Here is a 15,028-nt window from a genome sequence, read left to right on the forward strand (position 1 = left end):
GTGCTACAGTGTAGCCCCAGAAGTAGGGCCAAACCATGGTTCTCAAAGGTGAGTATATGTCAAAATCACCTGGATCACTTGTTGAAATGCAGGAGCCTCAGCCCTGTACTCAGAAGTTAGGAGTCACTACCTCTAAGGCAGAGCCAATAATCTGCCTTTTCTGTTTTTCTTTTTTTAATTTAATTTTTAATGTAATTGTTTTAATGTTTATTTATTTTTGAGAGAGAGTGTGTGTGAACAGGGGAGGGGCAGAGGGAGAGGAAGACACAGAATCAGAAGCAGGCTCTAGGCTCTGAGCTGTCAGCACAGAGCCCAATGTGAGGCTCGAACCCATGAACCGCAATATCATGACCTGAGCTTAAGTTGGACGCTTAACCGACTGAGCCACCCAGGTGCCCCAATAAGCTGCATTTTCAAGAAGTTCCCAGGCAATGCTGGTGCTACTGGGCCAGGGACCACATCTTGAGAAATACTACTATAAAAACCCTCAGACTCTCCTAAGTTTTAGGGAGGCACTGTTAAATATAAAACCAATCCATTTCTTACTTTTTGAAAATAAAGCACACACACACACACACACACACACACACACACACAAATCTAATGTGGGAGTTGTACATTGCACCATGTCCTGGAGATGGTACCTTAAGGCAGTGGTTTTCAAAGTATGATCCCTAGACCAATACCCTCATCATCACCTGGGAATCTGCTAAAAATAGAATTCTGTAGGCCCCATTGTAGACGTAACAAACCAGAGATTCTCAGAGTGGGGCCCATCAGTGCGTGCTTTAAGGAGGCCCACGGGTGGTTCTGATACCCACTGAAGTTGGACAGGCATTACCTTAGGATGAAAGAAAATGCTGGTGGGAGAAAGAGATGTAGATAGGTGTCCAAATCACTGGGCTGGAGATCAGATAACCTGAGGTCTACACCAAGCTCTGTTGCTCAGACTCATGCATCTACACATACCACTTCAGCTTTTTGTGCCTCTATTTGCTTACCTATAAATGGAGTGGACCTACAGCCTTTCTGACTTATTCAGGTATTAAGGTAGGTTGTATGAGTGTCCCCAAATACAGATTTGTATTTCCTGTAAAGAACTTACACACCCTTGCCTGTGGCCATGAGACTGGTGTTGCCCTGGTTCGTATTGGGCTCGACTATCTGACTTGCTTTGGCCAAAGTGCCTATGAGCAGAAGCTTTAGGAAGCAGTGCATGTTTCCACAAGGATGCTTGCTTTGCCCCTCTACATAGAAGAGAGAGTCCCAAATAGAACTATGGATTCAACCTGGGCCTCCCAATGAGATGGCACATGGAGGAAAATCACAGAAGCTGAGCCACAGCCAGAGAGAAATCATGTGGACATTTGTCCTTGTGAGTCACTAAGATTTGGGTTGCGTCCGTTGTGACAGTAAGATTAACATGGGTATCGTGGACAGATGAGAAGACATAATGCACATAAAAACCTACTGAACAGGGGCGCCTGGGTGGCGCAGTCGGTTAAGCGTCCGACTTCAGCCAGGTCACGATCTCGCGGTCCGTGAGTTCGAGCCCCGCGTCAGGCTCTGGGCTGATGGCTCGGAGCCTGGAGCCTGTTTCCGATTCTGTGTCTCCCTCTCTCTCTGCCCCTCCCCCGTTCATGCTCTGTCTCTCTCTGTCCCAAAAATAAATAAAAAACGTTGAAAAAAAAATTAAAAAAAAACCTAACTGAACAAATTTGAGGGGCCACCATATTTCTGGGGAGGATTTCAAAGACTGAAAACAAGAAGCCAGGCAATTTAGGGGCAGCCCTGATGGGATTTTCCTAACTGTGCCTCTTTAATGAGATTGCCTACCTTTGGTTTTCTCTCTCTCTCCTTTGTCTCTTGTTCACTTTCCCTCTTCCCCCTCCTATCTCTCCTACCTTCCCTGCATTTTCACTTTGGTTTTCTCCTTACTTCTCTAGCTGATGTGAAGAGTAGGGCTGGGGATGAAACAGAGAGAGAGGGCAGACATTCCCCTCCTGGTTCCTAATCAGGTCTTGATTTAGATATCATTCCAGAGAAGAAAATCATTATTCTCCCAAAGAATGATAAGATCAGCCCAAAGCACTGGAATATTGATTCTAAATGGATACAATTACCCAATTATTAGGACGGTGAGATCTCTAATTCTCAATTTTTAAAAATGCCTCCAACACTTGAAATCACGTTTACCTTCTGGGTAAGCAAACAAATGGACTAAGGTCTTAATAGAAGTTATAGTAGCAACAGCTTGACTCTAGGTGTGTAACAGGACAGAGGCATGTGAATGATGTGTGATGTGCACTAACAGAGGTTCTAGGACTTTGTCTAGACCCTGCCCATTTCTACACTGGGGAGAACCTTCTCCCTTCTGGGTAATTCTATCAGTTTACAAATCAACAGTCATGTTGTTCTAAGGCCCTAAGTTGATATGTGATTACACCTCCCAAGCTAACATCCCTACAGGAGAGGCCTAATAAATAAGATAGAGCCTATATAGGAAAAGCATGGGGACCAGGAAAAGAAACGTCAAGAAAAGGACACTTGATAAGTATGCAGCTTTATGGGGGTGAATTAACACGGGTAGAAAAGCTTGTGGAACATGTAGACTGGTGGTGTGGATTTTTCCTTGCTATTCTTCTTTTGTCCGTCATTCTGATTCTGAATTGTTTTTTTTTTTTTTTTTTACTTTCTCTTTTTAAAATTAATTTAATTTATTTTTTTATTTTATTATAATAATTATTATTATTAATTATTATTTACTCTTTTGCTCTTATGGCTTCCTGTGCTTGCTTCATTTCTGCTTTTATTTATTTCCCTTAATTCGGTAGTGTCTAGTCTGGTTTTTCAATTTAGCCTTGAAGCTGGAGGATTAAATCATTCAAACAAATCTCGATTCATCAGATCGTACTGACGAACTATTACTTTAAAGTCAACTTTAACTCTATCCTTGGTCGAATGCTGATTTAAGTGAGTGTTCCATTAACAGCATCATCAACTGTGTACTGATTTTTTTTTAAAAAGACAAGTGTGATGAAACTCTGGTGACAGACAATTAAAATCTCCAACAAATCTCAGGTCACTGGGTTCTAACAGGCCCGTACTGCCATTTTATTAATTAGGAATTTTACCAATAGAAAACAGGAACCCCCAGTGGTGATGTTGGGGAGCTAATGTGGCTAATGTAAAAGCTTAACTAAGCTTTCAATCATTCAATCAACTAATAATTTAGTGACTGTGTACAACGGGCTGAGCTTCATTCTGGATGCCAGAGATACAAAAGACAAACTTTGTGATCGCCAGAGCTTACGTTCTGGTTTTGATGACAGGCAACAAACAAATGTATAATATGTATAATAAGATGATGAAGGAATACTTAGCAGTGTAGAAGGCAGAGAGAGAGAAGTAGGGCCTGACTTGCAGACAGGGTGGGCCTTCTACTGCAGCCTGTCATCTAGGAAGGACTCTAAGGTCAGATGCCACTCACAGGGCCTAAATGAAACTGAGCCATTCATCAACAATGCCGTCAGTTCAGGAGACTGACTATTCCATCACTGCAGAGTGCCCTCAGTTCCCCTGATGATCACTATTCCCACCCCAAAGTTAACCATTATTATGATTTCTCCTAGCAGAGATTACTTCTTCATGTTTTTAAAATTCATAAACATTGAAATCATAGAGATACACTTTTTTATATTTGGTTTCTTTCAACACTAAATTTGTGAGATTCACCAGTTGTGTTTGATGCACATTTGTCATTCTTTCTTATTGCTTTGAGTGAATATATAAAAGTACCTAGTTTTTAATGCCCCCCCCCAAAGGACTAGAAATGTGGTAGGCAGACCCCAAGATGGGCCACATGTCCAACCCTTGAGTGTAGGTGAGGACCCGTGATTTGCTTTTAGCAAATAGCTGGCAAAGGTGATGAGATATCTTTTCTGGGATTCTATGTTGCAATACATCCATTTATGTAACTGCTGGTGTTCCCTTACTGGCTTGCAGAAGTAAGCTATGAAGGGCTATAGAGAGTTCCATGTGGCCAGGACCTGTCAGTGCCTTTAGGAGCTGAGAGCGAGGTGCGGTGAACAGCCAGCAAGAAACTGGGATCTTCATCCTAAAACCTCAAGGAACTGAGCCCTGCCAACAGCCTGAGGAAGCTTGAAGCAGTTCTTTCCCTGGTGGAGAACCTGGTAAGACCACAGCCCACCTACGAGACTCTGAGCAGAAGACCAGATACACTGTGCTGCACTCCTGGCCCAAGGAAATAGTGGGATAAGAAATGTGCGCTCTTCTGAGCCACTAACTTGGAAATAGAATTGAAAACTAATATAAGAACCCAGATCTCTGGCTTTCTCACACAGCGACTTTTATTCCTTTGTGTTGCTTCAGGTAAAAGAAAAATCCTATAAACAACTCAACATTCTTTCTCCGTAATCCATTTTCAACAATAACCAAATGTGGCAAATGCAAATCATGAAGCACATTAGTCGTGGTTCAATCATTTTCAATCTACAGTGGTCCGTCCCTTACCTTTAAAAAGCCATTTATTAATTGGTCAGACACAAATGAGAAAACGAGTGGAAGCAGCTAAGGTTGGCCATCTCGGGGCATTTCCGGGGAAGAATGATCTTAGAGGAGGAAAAGAAGAAAAGAAAACGGGGGTTGTATATTTTCAAGATGCTATTTTCAGCGTGTATTTCCCACAGATGCATCTTAAGTACTTTGGAGCAATGCCAACCAGGGTGCAATGCAGATATAAGTCAATATCATTACAACACAGGCACTTAACAGGAAGACATAACTGATGAAATTCACCTGCTCGCACGAGAAGAAAGCTCGCCCGTTCTGGGGGAATAAGTTTCCGATACCCCGTTTCTATTCCTTTTCACTTTCGTCCTTGATTTATTGCCTTTGCCCAGCTTCAGCATGACAAAGGCTCCAGCTTTCAGCACAGAATGATATTCCAGACTCCACTAAATATATTTGTAAGACAAGGGCAGCCAACAAAATTAAACTGCCGGCACAAAGACTGGCTGTTATTTAAAGCTAGAGAGAGATTACGGGGGATTATTACTTTATCAAAAAATATTTCAGCTACGAACCCAGTGCTTATTTCTCCAGTACTTTGGCTGTGTGCTAATTCATCTCCCACCTTGCACGGATTTAGTCTTTCATTGCCAATTTATTGGAAAGCTTGACAAATGTCGGTGGCCTATGGTACAGGACACCCAGGCTTACTTAGTTATTGCTACAGAGAGCTGGAAATCGGGACCTTCAAAGGGGATTTACGTGTGCTGTGTCTTTGATTTTTATTGTCTCGCTTTCATTTCTTTGAACCATCAGGCATTTCATCCTTAATCTCGTTTGTCTTTTAGGGGCCCCACCTAAGGATGGCGACACAAACAATCAAAATCCGACAGCAGCAGTACCATTATGGAGCTGATGACTTGGTCCTGGTTTTTCATCTACGGTTTTTAAATGCAGTATTTTATCTGTTTCAAATTGTCTCTCTTTTACGATACCTTTCCTTGGCCCCTTCGTATACCTTGAGAAGAAAAATACGTATCAAAATTAGAGATAAGAGGCTAAGAGAAATCCATTTTTATTATCTGCTATTTCTTAAGGTTTTTCGCTCATTTTAGCTTCATGCTTTTAAGTAAAGTCGTTATCCAATTTAATTTATTCTCCTTGATTCTTAGCTGCACTTTAGTGCACCATAAAGATATGACAGTGAACTCTTTTGAAGATGAACAATTAGAATATACCTCTAAAAAGGCTCTTTTGCTTGAAAAAAAATGTGCCCTGTTTTCATTAAAAGCTCTCAAGATTTCACATGGAAAATCTTATCTATAGCGGCAAAGTATGTAGCGGCCCCCGAATGGTGCTAGGCCTGTGCTGAGTCCTTGAATGACTGTGATAGCTGTGGATCCAACAAGTTAACAGAGACTGTGACAGTTTCTGTAACAGACTGCTGCAGAAACCCATTAGAAGGGTACTTAACATAGTCTTTGGGAGGGAACCAGAATGCTTCCCAGAAGTGACATTACACTTAGCCTCGAAGAAATGAGAATTTGCCAACAAAGAGGAGAAGATGGGGAAGGAAAGAATGATTCAAGTAAAGGTACAAGATGTATAAAGACCCAGAGGTGAACCAGCGTGATGCATTCAACCATGGGGACATAATTCAATATGGGGAAAGGGGACAGTGGGGTGTGAGAATAAGAAGAATTAGAACTTCACAGGAAAGCAAGACCTAGGGTTGAACAGAGTTTGGAACTTAGCCCAAGGGTAGTCGGAGAGATCAGAAATGAGTGACATGAATATATTTGAATTTTAAAAAAGATCAGCCTGGTCAGAATAGAGAAGGAATTAAATGGACACAGGCCTGGAGGCTGGGAGAAGTATTTGGATACTGTTGCAGTAATTTGATTCTGAGATTAGGGTGGCCAGAGGTTAGATGACCATAGTGTGAGCATACAAAGTTGACAGATATAAGAGACCAGGGAACTAAATACAATGTGGTGCAAGAAGGTTGAGTAAAGCTTGGTGATTGATGCAGGGGGGTAAGCGGGGTAGGAAAGAGGAAGTCATGGGTGAAGCATGTCTCTGGTTGGGTGAATACAGAGCACTTCTTTGAGAAAGGGAAGACTCATGCAAGGGAAGATCTACCTGTGTGCATGTGTATGTACATGCAGGCATGTGCGTGTCTTTATGTGTGTGCGTGTGCGTATGTGTGTACACATGTCTGTGTGTGTGTGCGTATGTATCTATATGTGTGCAGTATGTGTCTGTGTGTATTGCATGTGTGTTGGGAGGTGGGGTTAATGTGGAGCTTCAGGTGTCTACGGGATAGCCAATTAAAGATGCCCCCCTCAAGCAGCTGGGACAATTTTTGTAAAGCCGCAAAGATCTACATAATCCCTAAAGTCATGAAAATGGATGACATCTCAGTGCAAGTGTATCCTTCATCCAAGAAAAAGCTGGAACTGTCACAGGAAATCCAACGTGTAAAGGGCAGGTTGAGGATGAAGTATCACACAGAAGGCCGAGAAGAGGTAGCCAACACCATAACATGTTGTAGCAAACCCTCAGAAGGTAAGGCCTGAAAGAGATCTGGCGATGAGGCCGCCTCTTAGTGGTCTTGGCATGGGCCATTTCAATAAAGTGTGCTTAACTGTTAAGAAAAGTAAAACCATTTGTTATACTGAATATTTCCAATTAAATTATGTCACTCATTTATTCTTCCATCCACTCATTATAGGACTTAATTCACTAATTGAAAACATGGAAATGGGGCATGGACTCAACTGTGTAGATAATCATCTAAGGAGCCTTCAACCAATATCCTTTACATATTTATATGTGCTTACATGTATTTACTAGAGGGGGGAGAACTAGTTTTCTATTAACAAAACATTCAAGCAATGGATTTATTCATGCATTTAATTACTGTTTATGAAAATAATACTTTTTAAAAGTCAAATAGTATAGAAAGACTTAACAAGAGACAGCAACTCCTGGCCCACACTTTCCTACTCTGGGCCCTCCTCCTCCTGTGTAGTGACTTTTAGTTCTATTGGTTTTCTTGTTATTTTATTTCAACTTTATTTTATTAAATATATTGCTATTTTTTGATTTATTAATTTAAATATTATATGTTGCCTTCCCACAATGACAGATGAGGAATTACCATATGGCTCCGATTTTGGATAATTTACAATTTTGCTTAGGTTGGTTTTCAAAGTCCACATCTTTGTGTCTGATGTCAGTATCACCCTTTGCTGGTATCTTTCACTTACATATTTTCTCTAAGAGCCACTCTCCAAAAGCCCTCTGTCAGTATACCTTATTCAAGACCAGGTTTTCTCAACCTCAAAGGTACGGATATTCTGGTCCAGATAATTCTTTGTGTGCAGTGATGGGGTGGGGGGGCGACGGGGGAAGGGAGGCTGTCCTCGGTCTTTAAAATATTTAGCAACATCCTTCACTTCTATCCACTACATACCAGTAGCACTTCTCATCTTGACAACGAAGAATGTCTCCAGATATCACCAAATGTCCCCTGGGGGGATGCAAATATGCCCAGTTGAGAACCATGGGTCTAGACTGGCTGGTCACTAGGACTTCTGCATAGTTGTTATCCTGAAATTACCTTGCTTGTTCTGTGGTGGGTGACGTTTCCTGGAGCCCATACCATTCTTTTTTAAATATGTCTTTCTTTGGGTGAAGTACATTGTAGCAGGAAGCCTCTATCATGGTCCCATGGATTCCTGCCTCCTAGTCGTCACACCTTCATGTGACCTCCTCTCACATCATCAGCAGGGGTCCCTGCTGAATTCAGGTTCTGAAAAGAGTCCATTCTCTGTCTTAGGTACTCTCTCTTTTATGTATTTCTCTCTCCCTTTCTCTCTGTCTTTATCTCTTTTTCTCAACTTCTTGTCATCCCTTATCACTTTCTCTTGACTGACATGCTGTCTGTGAAGCCCTATGGAAAAGTCAAGAACAAATAACTGAAAGCCCCTGTCAACAGTGACAAGACGGAGCTAGGAAGCAGATTATCCAGTCCCTTTGGACTACTGCAGGCCAAGGGGTGTGACCTCATGAGAGACCATGAGCCAGGAACATCCAACTAAGCCAATTCCAGATTCCTTGACCTCTCACAGAACTGTATAAAGGGGTACATTTTTGCTGTTATAAGGTGTTAAATTTGGGGGTGTTTTATTTACACAGCATTAGATAATGAACACATGCATATCAAGTAGCATTTTTTAATGTATATTTATTTTTGAAGGAGAGAGAGACAGAGTGTGAGCAGGGGAGGGGCAGAGAGAGAGAGGATGACACAGAATCTGAAGCAGGCTCCAGGCTCTGAGCTGTCAGCACAGAGCCCGATGAGGGGCTCGAACTCACGGGCCATGAGATAATGGCCTGAGCCAAAGTCGGACACTTAACCGACTGAGCTACCCAGGTGCCCCGTATCTTAAGGTGTTTAGGGAGTCTTAAACAATGACTTGGAATACCTCTTCTCTTTTATGTATGAAATTGTTTGCATTGCTCCCTCACACATGACTAATAATTTGACTAAGTATAGCATTCCAGTTTGAACACCATTTTCCCTTAGGCTTGTGAAGATGCTTTTCCATCATCTTCAAACTTCCAGTGGTTTTGTTAAGAGATTCTTTGCTAGCTCGAGTCTGATCCTGTCTTTAGCAAAGTTAGGGTTGCCTTTGCTTTGGTGTGTGTCTTCTGGGCTGGAGAGGGAAGCAAACTTTTAAGCCAAGTTCTTTCATTCTATAAAGTATTTTTCACTACATCTTTGCTAATGTTCTCTCCTCCTCTATTCTCCCTTTCTGTAACTCCTTTTACATAGTGAACATTATGTTTTGCTCTCTAATTTCCTCTTTTGTCTTCATATTGTCCACATTTCTGTATTTTTGTCCAACTCTCTGGGAGATTTCCCAAATGTTATCTTCCAATTTCTAGAATGTTCACAATTTGCTACATTTCCGAGAGTTCTTTCTTATTGTTTTACAGTTTCATTTTAAAGCATCATGTTCTTGTTTCATGGATTTATATATTCTCCTATCTCTCTGAAATACTAGATTTTGAATGCTTCTTCCCCCTCTTGCATTATCCCTGTTTTCTCCACTTATCTGTGTTTATTTACCTGATCCTTTTCTTTCATCTTGGAGGTTTTATGGAAATGTCTGATGGTTGTGGTAAGTCATGGCCATCTGTTCACAATTGTGACTCAGAACTGCATACCGGATTGAAGATTCCATGTGCACGGGCTGAGTGTGTCAACAGGTGGGATTCTCTGATAAGTGACCATATCGGTAAATCATTCCTTTCAATGAGGACATCCCTAAAATTCTAGTTATCCACGTATTTTTATTTTATTAGTTTTATTTATTTATTATGAGAGAGAGAGAGAGAGAGAGAGAGAGAGAGAGAACATGTGTGAGTAGGGAGAGGGACAGAGAGAGACAGAGAGAAAATCCCAAGCAAGCTCCGCATGCTGTCAGCACAAAGCCCGATGTGGGGTTCAAAGCCATGAATCATTATATCATGAACTGAGCCCAAATCAAGATTCAGATGTTTAATCAATGGAGCCACTCAGGTGCCCCATCACATATATTTTTCATGGGTCTGTTCAGTTCCTCGGTAGGGAAACCCTCTCATATCCTGCATGAAGAGAGAAAGGCTTCACTGTAAGAGCTCTTGGAAAAAGGGACGAATGAGGCCCCAAGTGTACAGAATGCCATGTCATTTCTCTCTTTAACCCTGTCTCTTGATCTCACCCTCAGCTTTAGAAACTCTTGTTCAATTTCTATATGCTACCAAATGTCTGGTCTTCCCAAGGAACTTATCTTCCCAGATAAGGAAACTGGATTTAAGGTCAACAGTTCTCTGCAAAAACTTCTTGTTTTCTCCTGACTTCACGCCTCATGCCAGAATCCATGGTGTGCAGAATGGCCAGGCCTCAGCCTGTCCCATGACCCCTTCCCATTACCATGCCTTCGTAGTGACCTGGACCAAGCCAGCTTTCCTCCTCCATTGCTGTTCAGCTTTTAAAAATGTATTCATATCTCTTACCCATCCTAAGCTCTATTCTGTTCTCTTTGTCTTTTTAAGTTCCTATCTTTTTTTTTAATTTTTAAATTTGCTTATGTAATTGTAGAGGAGTCTAAGAAGAGAACAACGATAAACTTGTGCATCTATCCTCATGTTTACATAAAAGCATGCATTTATTATACGGGATTTTCCTGAACCAGAAAAATTCTGTTGAGCCCTATTAATTACAATAAGATCACTTATTCCGAGAAACACACACTTACCCATGTGCTCTTTATGTCACATGACTATGACTGCCAAATTTAGCTGGCTGGTCTTACTGCAGGAGCTCTAGCTGTACTGTGCAACTCACATCACAGAATTTGGCATCAATAAAGAATGTGGTTTGTTTGTTTGCTTGTTTGTTTGTTTCCACTGGAGAGTCCTGGGGAAGTCAGGTGCATCAAAGTACAATTTGCCAAACAGAAGGAGCTATCTGGCACCCCTTCCACCAGCAGTGTATTTCCAAATATCCCATGGGGCTGTCCTCCGTCTCTACTGTGCCATCCTTTCTGTCTGGCCCATCATTTAAACAGAGTTTTGGAAGCACCACAGGGAGTGAATATGGCATTCCTGACACAGCACGCTCCCTCCACGAAAGTGAAAGCAAACACCAGAGAGAAAACAGCAGGTTCCATTTTGAGTCGTGCCCAGAACAATGAGAGGTCACAGAACAAAGCGGAACAGTTCACAGGCTAAAAAGAGACCAGCGGGGTTTGATTTTCAGCTTCGCTGGTTCAATGCTGTGTCTTCTCGGACAAGTTACTTAATGTTTCCGTGCCTAAGTTTCTTCATCTGTAAAATGGGTAATGTTAGTACTAACTCCACAGCCGTCATGAAACGGATTAAATGAACTAATTGTAAGACTAAAATCACTAAAACTACATCTTCGCACACATGAAGCACTTGGCAAGAATTAGCTGCTATCAGTTGCTTTTGGGCCGGGAGATCATGGAAGGTCTCCAATGGGTGATGTTAGAAATTGACTGGACTCCTCATAAGGCTGAAACCCTGCTCACCATGTCTCCAGTGCAGCTTTATAATAGGGGATTGGATTTCCAGGACCCTCATTTCTAAACTTTGAGAGGATAAGTTACTTATTAAAGTGGAAACACATCTCCAATAACTCTGAATGAAGAGAAATAATGATAATCCAAGGCCTACTTGCTTCACAAAAGGTAATTAACTGCACAGAGAACTGAATAAACAAAGAGCTTGGGCTTTCTGCTGACTGTTTCACATCTCAAGATGTAAGTATTTACAGATCAAGTGCTCTAAGAAGAATAAAAACATGTCTTTTCTCTGAGAAAAGCTTTCTTCACACAGACTTCAACTACTTTCTTAATCCTTAAGCCCCTAATTAGAGTTCTAGTCCAAAAGCTAACCATCCAGTTCCCCGGTCTCTCCAGCCCTGGCTTTAAAAAAATCAAGGTGGCTCAATCACCAGCCAGCGCTTTGCTCTGTTTTATAATAACCCTTCTTTGTATTTATCCCCAGACCTTTAATCTGAGTTCCTTCCAACCTTTTACTACAGGATTTTATTAATCCTCAACAACACTGCTGTGCAACCCTTGACCAATGCAATTATCCCAAATTTACAGATGAAGAAACTAAGGCACCAAGCGCACGCCTTTTCTCTTTTTACAAACAATGAAGCACAAGACCAGACAATAATTCTCTTGATTCTCACAGTACAGTCGTAAGCAACCAGCCTTGCTGGAAAAAAATAAACAGTTGCTCAATTCTTGGGAAATTTCTAAAAAGGTTTTTAAACTGGGAAAGTACAGAGATCTCAAAGGGCCGCAGAAAATAAAATAAAAGAATGCCAGCTCCCCAGAGCCCCACTGCCCAAACAACCCTGCCTCTCAAAAGTATGTCACAGGTGACAGAATGGAATCTCAGTAAGAACAGAATTAAGCATGCTAATAATTTATATTCATGCCCATATTTACTTGGATCATGATGGACTGAGAAGAAGTGTCCTCTGCCCCCCAATAGCCCCACTGTCATCTCATGGACTCTGGGGGACATCCCCGACACTTGCAAGACATAATTCAATCCAAGAATACCAAGGCCAACTCTTTGCTGAGTACTCTGCTGGATGCTGACCTTACAAAGATTAATTGTACCTGGAACCCAATGTCAAGAATCTCCCCAATTCAATGACACCATATTTGTTCTTCTATTATGAGCACCTTGGACAGCATCTAGCACATGGGAGCTGTTGTGAACTGAATGTATGTGTCCCCCTCAATTCCATAGTTGAAGTCCTAATCCCCAGTGGGACTGTATTTGGAAAGAGAGCCTGTAGGAATGTCATTGCAGTTAAATGAGCTTCTAACGGTGGGACTTTGATCCAATAGGATGAGTGTCCTTTTCAGAGCACACTCCCTTTCTCTCTCAGGCACATAATACTAAGGAAAGGCCATGTGAACTCACAGTAAGAAAGGAGCCTCCTACAACTCAATGAGGCAGCTCTTGCCAGACACCAACCCGGCTGGTGCATTGATCTCAGACTTCCAGTCTTCAGAACTGTGAGAAAATAAATTTCTGTAGATTAAACCACGTAGTCTGTGGTATTTTGTTATGGCAGCCCTGGCAGATAAATGGAGGAGGTATTAAATAAATGTTTGCAGAGTTAATTGCATTTTGTATTTTTGGTTACCCTTAATTCCATACTAGTCTTTGATTATTGCTCTTCATGCAGGGGATTAGAGCATTGACTCAGTAGCTCTGTTCTTCTTGTTTTGGCTTCCTCGATGCTGGCACTTGCCGTCCAGCCAGCTCCACAGCCAAGGTGTGAGGTGGGCGTTTCCAAGAGTTTGACTATGTCCCTCAGTTGTATCTTGCTGGGCCTGGTCATACAGTGAGTCCTGTGAATATGTCCTGCTTTTCAGTTATTTTATGTCTGTCTGCCTGTCTGTTTATCTTTATTTCAGAAACATCAGACAAGTTCCCCAAAGATCTAGTTCAGAGGGTATCTGAGAAAGCCATTCTTAAAGTTTTCTTTTTCTTTTTTTTTTTATTTTTGGTTTTCATACTTGTGTATATCAAAAGCAAATGCCTGTACCTAATGACAGCAGCTAAGGTGCAGGCTGGAGACCCTCTGCCTCATCTTTCTCCTTCCTCAGGGTAATGTCACCCTCCTCCACCATTAGACGCTCTGCCTCTAAGCAATGGGCGATTTTCATGTCCTTTTCGGATGAAATTTTAATCTCTGTGTATCCGAATCCCACCTTTAACATTCATGTTCTGCCCACCCAAGCACGCAGATCACTCATATTATGATTATCAATATGAAAATACAATGTGTTTTGCACTTTACAGTCTATGAAGCACATCTTCTTACATTTTCTCATTTGATCTTTCTCTTAGCCTGATCGAACTGCTATAACAAAATACTGTAGACCAGGTAGACCAACCAGCAGGAATGTATTTTCTCACAGTTCTGGATGGCAGCAAGATCAAGGTGACAGCCAGTTTAGTCGCTGGTGAAGACTTTCCTCCTGGTTCGCAGATGGCCACCTTCTCACTGTGTCCTCACATGGCAGAGAGAGACAGAGACAGACAGAAAACTCTGCTGCCTCGTCTTTTAAGGACACTAACCATAGCAGATTGGGGCTCTCCCCTTCTAACCTAAATTAACCTTAACTTCCTTCTCACTCAAAATACAAGGAATTGGGGCTTCAACATATGGATTTTAGAAGCACACAATGTTTTTTTTCCTAATTTTTTTTAATGTTTATTTTTGAAAGAGAGAGACAGAGCATGAGTGGGAGAGGGGCAGAGAGAGAGGGAGACACAGAATCCAAAGCAGGCTCCAGGCTCTGAGCTGTCAGCACAGAGCCCGATGTAGGGCTCAAACGCATGAGTCATGAGATCGTGACCTGAGCTGAAGTCAGACGCTTCACCCACCGAGCCACCCAGGCTTTCTGAAGGACACAATCTTCATGGACTTATGAGCATACCACAAAATAAGAAATCTACAACATTGCCTGGGTGGCTCAGTCAGCTAAGCCCCCGACTCTTAATTTTGGTTCAGGTCACGGGATCAAGCCCTCATCGGGCTCCATGCTGAGCATAGAACCTGACTGAGATTCTTTCCCTGTCTGTCCGTCTCCCCTGCTTGCATACTATCTCACTCTCAAAATAGTTAATAAACATTTAAAAAAGAGGGAGAGAGAGAAATCCACAACAAGGGAGAGAAGAAAAATAAGAAAGATGACCTAGATCCAGTTTTATTCATCATACCTCTATTTCTCCTCTCAGACCCACCCCTTGGTCAGTGGATTAACTGTCTGATACTAGAGATGCCATTTGTGCCTGCCCATATCTTTGACTTTCCTCTAAGAGGACACGAGGAGGAGGGATTCTTGACTGCCCTCTCAAGGTCATGGTGTGGCATAACCAC

At 41.9% G+C, this 15,028-nt stretch overlaps 1 protein-coding gene and 1 long non-coding RNA gene across 2 annotated transcripts in view; one reads left to right on the forward strand and one right to left on the reverse strand.

Moving 5' to 3' along the window:
- CNTNAP5 (contactin associated protein family member 5) overlaps nucleotides 1-15,028 on the reverse strand; it is a 795,339-nt gene that overhangs the window by 75,010 nt on the left and 705,301 nt on the right. The window lies entirely within an intron of this gene.
- Nucleotides 705-5,835, forward strand: LOC122228795. The gene is made up of 2 exons (XR_006206755.1): nucleotides 705-1,050; nucleotides 5,379-5,835. It is a non-coding gene; the product is annotated as an uncharacterized LOC122228795 (long non-coding RNA).

Source organism: Panthera leo, chromosome C1 (assembly GCF_018350215.1).
Source record: "Panthera leo isolate Ple1 chromosome C1, P.leo_Ple1_pat1.1, whole genome shotgun sequence".
Taxonomy (NCBI): domain Eukaryota; kingdom Metazoa; phylum Chordata; class Mammalia; order Carnivora; family Felidae; genus Panthera; species Panthera leo.